This window comes from Petaurus breviceps, unplaced genomic scaffold (genome assembly GCF_028583685.1).
Source record: "Petaurus breviceps papuanus isolate PSGF00001 unplaced genomic scaffold, PetGlider_PUasm1.0 186, whole genome shotgun sequence".
Lineage (NCBI taxonomy): Eukaryota > Metazoa > Chordata > Mammalia > Diprotodontia > Petauridae > Petaurus > Petaurus breviceps.
Genome location: NW_027185798.1, coordinates 48,591,887 through 48,599,531, shown reverse-complemented (window position 1 = coordinate 48,599,531; position 7,645 = coordinate 48,591,887). Strand labels below are relative to the sequence as shown.

General features: G+C 37.2%; 1 long non-coding RNA gene across 1 annotated transcript in view; it reads right to left on the bottom strand.

The window, feature by feature from the left end:
- Positions 1 to 3,576: 3,576 nt before the first annotated feature.
- The window catches only part of LOC138162925 (uncharacterized), a 61,765-nt gene continuing 57,696 nt past the window's right edge, over positions 3,577 to 7,645 (bottom strand). The window contains exon 3 of the long non-coding RNA XR_011168749.1: positions 3,577 to 3,710. This is a non-coding gene — a long non-coding RNA (uncharacterized lncRNA). The remainder of the gene's footprint in view (positions 3,711 to 7,645) is intronic.

The window sequence follows — 7,645 nt, the reverse complement described above, 5'->3', positions numbered from 1 at the left end:
TTCTGGGTGTTGACTTTTCCCCCATCTGTTTTCACAAACATTCAAATGAGAATTTTGTTACGGTGGATCATTGTGAAACTTAAGTATGCATTTACTTTTCTGTAGTTTAGTAGCCTTGCACTAATTAAATAAGGTGGCAAAAGAATGAGGAGGAAAGCACACCTATGACTAAAAAGCTTGAAATATTCTTTGCTAAATCCTGTGTATTAGCTTTTTTTAACCTATTCACAATCCAAAATAAAGCAGTTGTTGGGGATGTGAATCACAACAGGAGGATGCATAATACATCACTCCTTAACTTTGTTCCTTTCTCCTCCCTCGATGCCCATCTGCATTTTTTTACTGTGCACATCTTTGCTGTCTCCCTCCTCTCTCCCCCTCCAAAAAACCCCAATTAATTGAGAATTTTTGTGATTTAATTTGGTTATACATATAATTATATGGAAACGTTTCTGAATAGACAGACACTGGGAAAATAAAAGGAGAGACAAAACTAATGATTAGGTTGTGTAGTCCAAAATTACCGAGTCAACTAAGAAAGTGTTCAGTTTTTCGATTGACACCATCAAAACTTGATTACATCCTTTATCATTCCTCATTTGGAAAACTGTAATAATTTTCAGTTACAGATAATATTTAAGGATTAATAACAGACATTTTCTTCAAAATCCTGACTTGTAAAAATGTTAAGCTTGTATATTATGTTTTGTACTGGGGTCACATTAAGCAATTTTTCTATGTACTTCAATTTTATTGGCTGTAATGTAACTAGTGCTGTTTTCACTATGGTATCTATAATGGGAAGAGCACTGAATCTCACGCAAAAAACCTGGGTTTTAGGCCACTGTGAGACTAAACAAGTCTGTCAGTCTCTTTGGGCCTCCTTTTTTGAAAGGCAGTCTGAGGATGTTGGGCCAGGTCTGAGCACCTTTCTCACTTTAGCTGTGTACAAGTGTGTGTGGTGATAAAGAATTGAATGATTCAGGCATTTTGGATGTCTACCCAAAAATGTAATTTTCAGCTATTTCTCAGCAAAGGTTAGGAATCAATTGCTAAAATGAAGGGGGAATTATACTTTAAAGAATCTGTTGATCCAGGTTGGATATGCTGAATTAATGTGTTCTTACTGGAGTCTGGAGCAAAGAAGCTTCTGCTATTTTTCTCTCTAAAAAGTATGATGGGAAAGTTGTATAAGGAGCTCCAAATAATTTGAAATAGATAGATGGCAATGCCACCATTCAGAAAAGCCTGTGGCATTTTTTTTTTAAGCAATTGGGGTTAAGTAACTTGCTCAAGGTTACAGGGCCAGGTGTTTCTAGGTGGATACTAAGTATCAGAGCCCGGGTTCGATCCCAGGTCATCCCAACTCAGGCTGGTGCTCTCACTCGCTGTGCTACCTGGCCACCCCGCCACCCCAAGCCTGTGGCATTTTAATTAACAATTTCCTTTATTTAGGATCAATTTTTAGAAGTTTTTTCCCCCTATAGGACATGAGTGTATTTTAGAATTCTTCAGGTTGGTGATTTAAAAAAGGAATGGGAAATCTGAAAGAGCAAGGTGGGAAAGAAAGCTATTGTTTATTGATGTTATGAAAGAAAAATCCCGAGTGAAATTAGAGGTTAAAACTAGATCATTTTAGCAGCTTGGAAAAACTACAGTTCCAATCACTTGAGCTCCAGTATGATATTTTTAGAATATGTAAATCTCCAGGCTAATTTTGGAGTATATGCATCAACTGTGAATTAAAATGCCCAATAAGAATATTGTAGATACTCACATTTCTTAACTGTAGGTAAAGATCCAAAGTCTTCAAGGTGTAAGATAAACCGGTAGAGGCCTATTTGGCACGAAGTGGGGGGTGGGGAGGATTTAGCATGTCTAAATTTTGGTGCTACTTTTGAATATAGTTTTACTTGACAGCATTGTAAGTCAGTAGATAATGAAATGTAAGATTTAAATTTGGATCATAAGGACAAGAAAGTTGTTCCCACTAGTTTTTGTGTGCTATTTGCTTTATTGTAATTTTAAGTCACAATCGATGAACATTTGTTAGGCGCCTGTGATGTGCCAGGCATTGAACCTTCAGTGTTCTATGAAGGAAATGATCCATTTTGTCCTGTACATTTAAATGATGCTAGTTATTACATACTGTGTAGTTGCTATGATTCATATTCTAAGAGTAGTTTCCAGAAAGACTGGGGAAAGATAATAGTTGTGAAAGTACTATTTCATTTCTCAGTCCTTTTCCTGTCTTCTTAATTAGAGGATTTCTTTCATATGACTTAAAACCCATCTCACATTTTCAAATAACTTATTACAAGTTGAGTTTTTATCTTTTTAGAAAATGTTAACCATGCAGTTAAATTCCCTTCATGTGTTAGTGTATCAGAATATTGTCATAACGTATGTTGTGTTGCCCTTTTTAGCCATATTTAAGTTTGTGGTTTAGTCCTTCTAAGGGGCTTTCTTCTTTGTTTCTCATTAAAATTAAAGGGTTTTTCACTTGTGATTAGAAATATTTATAAATATTACTGAATTAGTAAAAATGAAACTTTTTAAGACAAATGAAAGATGAGGTAGAACTGTAAATAACCAGGTTTATTTACTTTGCCTGAGGAACTGAAGTTATAAATAATTCTTTTCCTTATCTTTGAAGGCACCGTGGTAGACATTTTTATAAATTGGCACAGAACGTATGTACATAGCCACTTTGACGTGATTCCATATGACAAAGTATATTGTAGATTAATAATTGCCTCTGCTAGGTTGAATCAAGTCATTTTTATTTTGCTCTTGAAGGCATTTTTGAACTTAGGTCTGAATGTCTCATCTAGAAATCGGCATCACTTGAAATAACAAAACTTCAATCTAGTTCCCCCACATTGTTCACCTCACTGAAATCTCCCCCAGTTGTCTTCCAAACTGGGTTGCATCCCTTCCCAATTGCAGGAATAACCTTTTCAACTTGCTGATTCAAAAGACTTTTTTTCAACAAGCATTTATTAAGTGCCTACTCTTACGTCAGGCACTATCCTAGTGCTGGTGCTACACTGACAGAACAGTCCCCTGTGAACTTACAGGATAACGTTAAGCAAAACCCCTAAAGTACCTAAGTAGATTACAAGAACTGTAGAATTTGAAAAACTCAACTTGCACACTCCATAATTTATGCTCAAAATGAACCTTTCCTCTGCTATCTTTAATCCCATGCCCTTCCATCCCTTCTGGCACTTTTTCACTTCTAATTTCTAAAATTGAAATTCCTTCTTACTGTTCAACCTTAAAACTATGGTCAAATCTTTACTATATGAAAACAATTCCCTTGGGTTTCTGCTGTTCCTTAACTCACTAGCCCATCTGAACTCTGATCACTTTTTAGACATTTTACATGCATACTGCTTCCAATTCTAAAGGCTTATTGTAGTCAGCTGCTGTTGACTCCTTGTTACATTTTGATACTTTCTTCTCAATTCCTTTGGCATGATATTCTCTTGTGATTTCTACCTCCATAGCTTTGGCTGCTTCTCCTTGGCTTTGCACTTCTCTCAGTTTTGTCATTCTCACTTTTTATATATTCATCTTGATCTCATCTACTCCCGTGGCATTGGTCATCATTTCTAGGCTGCAACTCAGTGACTTGTTTGGGATGATCTAAAATTTCAGCTGATGCAAAGGTGGAAGGAGTGGGTAACCAGTATAGATGGTAGGATCTAAAAAAAAAAAAAATGGGTTAAATCTTAACAATGAAGTTTAGTAGAAGTGAAGGTGAAGTCTTGCACTTTGGTTCAAAAAGTAAAGTACAAGATAAGGGAAATTTTGTTAGGCTTTTTTTTTTTTTTAAAGCTGAGGGTTTTGGCAGTAAGCTTAACATGAGTTAATCATGTATATGGGATTAGGAAGGCATTATTTGTGCTGTGCTTTGCCTGGATTAGACTGCATCAGGATTATTGTTTTAAAAGTCATACCATTTTTAGGCAGGACTTTATAAACTAAGAACATCCAGGGATAGGATGGTGAAGGGCCTCAAGACCATGTATAAAGATTGGTTGAGGTAAAGGACCTGATAGCTTTCAAGGACTATTTGTTAAAAAATACCCACATTGCTATGTGCTTGAAATACAAAAACTTTAAATCTGCCCTTGAAGAGTTTATAAAAGAACTAAGTTCTGCTTACTGTCAGACGGCACAATTAAAATTGGTGGATCTTTGATCTGGGCTGGAAGGAAGCTTAGGGGCCATGTAATCCAAACTTGTTTCACAGTTAAACTGGTGATAGGACTTTGCAAAGGCCTCACAAGTAGTAGGTAGCAAAGCTGAGTTTTGAGCTCAGGTCCTGAGACAGAATTATACCACACTACAAGTTGCAGACGGGCAAATTTAGACTTGATGTACAGAAAAATTTCCAATAAGTAGAGCCATCCAAAAGTGGAATGGGCTGCTGGGAGAGGTAATAGGTTGTCACTAGAAGTCTTCGAGTGATGGCTGGATGACCACTTGGATCTGTTTTAGAAACTTATTCAAAGTTCTGCCCTAGGTGTTCTTCCATCTGAGATAAGTGACTTGTAGGTCTACAACTCCATCTTCAACATTTACACACACATTCATACACTCAATATGACAGCCAATGTTTTAGAAGTTGGAAAAATTATACCAGTCTCATTTGAATCTCATAACAGAGGTGCTACTCAGCCCCGTTTTACAGATAACCTCTGAGCCTCAGTTTCCATATGCAATTTGCTTGAGGTTAGAATGCCAATGTTCCTTACTCCAAGTCCATCACTATATTCGATATGCAATGCTGAAACAATCTATCTTACAGATTATTTACCTCACAAAGTTGTTGAGGAAAGGTATATAGGCCTTAAAGAACAAGGTACTGATATTATGAGTATTACATTAAATACATATTCACCTTAACTGGCACCTCAAATGCTACTAGCCCTAAAGTGAACTCAATCCTAGAGTCAGAAGAGGTCTCAGAAATCATGTAATCCATCTTGTACCTAATTGCCTCTGCAACATCCATAACACATGGTCATCTCAGTGTTTGAAGACCTTTGGTGATGAATACTTCCTGAAGCTTTGGGACAGCACTAGTGACTAGCAAGTTTTTCCTTTATTTTTCTTTTCAACTTAACACTGATTGTTCCTAATTCTCTTTAGGGACAAGCAGAACAAGGCTGATCCCTCTTCTAGGTGAAAATAGTCATCAAGTCCTGTAGTCAATGCAAATTGCAACCCACCCAAGCTTTCAAATCCTGTGTGATTCTTCTGTATTACCATAAATCTATCATAAAGGATCTACTCACCATGCCTGCAGAGACCTTCCTCTGCACCTTTTGACATCCTGTGGCTATCAGTGTAGAATGGGGGATATCCATACTTGCTCTTATAACATTACTGGTCCACCTTTTCCAATCATTTTTCAGATCATATTTTTTATACCACTTCTTGGATATGTCATGCCCACTCTACACCTCTCCAGTACCTACATCACCTAAAATCTTGATTCTTCAAAGATTGATCTATGATTTGCAACTTTGTGGCAGCATTAGAGAATACTGACATTAAAAAGATGAATTTTCATGTTCTATAGAGATATGAGATCTTTGGAAGCACAACACAATTTTCCATAAGCAATCCAAACCCCACTCTACATCCTATTCAACTCTACTCTCAGTTTGTATCTGCAGTTTATATCTCTGACAGACTATCTCAATGGACTGCCAATCTGTATATCAGTTCTGGGATTGTAGGTAGCTTCTGCAGTTAATTCTTCAAGGCTCCACTATCCTCATGACAAACTCTGTTGGCTTTTGACCATAAATGGGTGTGAGAGGGTAAGAGGAAGTAAGGGTAAAGCTGATTTAAGTGTGGCTCCAGGTGTCATAAATAGAGTAGGAGCTATGAAAAACTTGCCAATCTGGAGGGTGACTGATAGTTTCATCAGAACAGCCACACTACTTCCACTTTCACAATCAGGAATGGCTCTATGGAGTCCTAGAGGAATGGTATGCACACAGAATGTGAAAGGTTAACTAGACCTTGTTGCAGTGAAAGATGTCCCAGATAAGACCCCTGGTTCCTAAGAATAAGGTCATTAATAGATTTTTGTCACATGGAAGAAAACTAAACATTAAATCTTTCAAAAAAATATGAAACAACCCATCTAGTATTTCAGTTTAATTCTTGGCTCTAGTCCTTGATCAGACTTAAGCTCAGTGTTCTGTGCATATCCCATTGATTGGCACCCTGTTTTCTTTTTTTTTCTGTCCCAATGGCCAAACTCCAATGTATCTCTCTTTCTGCTCTCCCTTCTGCCACACACTGATTAAATCAACTGTGTGTGTGTGTGTGTTTACTGTATCTTTACTCATAGAATCTCAAAGCTGAATACCTCAGAGGTCATCTAGTCTATGTATGCACTGTATGCACCCAGGAAAACCCTCTCCAAACCTTCCCAACAAGAGGATTCAGCCTCTTGAAGACTCCCAGGGATAAGGAATTCACTAAGTCCCAGGCAACTCACTCCACTTTTTGACAGTTCTGATTTTTAGAATTTTTGTCCATATGTTAAGCCAAAACCCAGTTCCCTATCATTTCTACATGTTGCTCCTAGTTCTACTCTCTAGAGTCAAGCAAATCCATTCTAATCCCTTTTCTACTTGGCATCTTTCCTGCAGGAAAGAGTGCAGATTCAGGAACATCACTATGACAAAGATAAGCAAGTAAGACAGATTTGTACTTAGTGTGAGCTGAATGACTCCTAAAGGTTATCTGTGTGTCAAGCCAATTTCAACAAGTATTTAGTAAGTGCCTATCTTGAAAGCATGCTGAGCACTGGGGTTACAAAAACTCATTCTAAAGTCCCTTTACAAGTCCTCAAACCACCATATAGTCAGAAGATAACCAGTTCAATCACTACCCAAATCGTTGACCCCCCAAATCAGCCATGTTTGAGATCTGACTGGCCCTGTGGCCTAGATAGAACCCACCGGACACAGCCACTCCATTTTAATACTTTGCTCTCATCTATCAGAAAGAGGTTGGGTGGAAGTTGCTGTAATTATACATGACTTCTTTTATTATGCTTCTAATTTGGTATTTGCTCTTTGACATCTTTTCTAATTTAGTTTATGCTAAGCAGACAACTGACTCGAGTAACTGCTAGGATGTATAAGCAGTTCTTTAAGGAAGAAATGCAAGTGAACAACTACCTTAGGGAGACGAATAATTAGAGATAAATTAAAACAACTCAGAGGTACTTCTTTATAATCATCAAATTAACAAAAAATTTTAAACGACCAAATTCTATGTTGGAATTGTGTAAGTGGAGAAACTTGTACAATACTACACTGCCATATAGCTGTGAATTGGTGCAACCATTTTGAAAAGCAGCCTAGTCTTGTTTAAAAAAAAAATTCTAACAATGACCTTTGACCCAATGATCACCCTTCAAGAGCTATATCTTAAGGGTTTGGTTTTGTTTTCAAGACCTATCCGTACAAAATGTTCATAACAACTTTATTTGTGATAGCAAAACCCCGGAAACAAGCCATAAGACCAACAATTGAGGAAGGGTTGAATGAATTGGGGCATATTATTATGCCCCTGATAAAGTCCTCCTCTGATGTTTCATCATGGT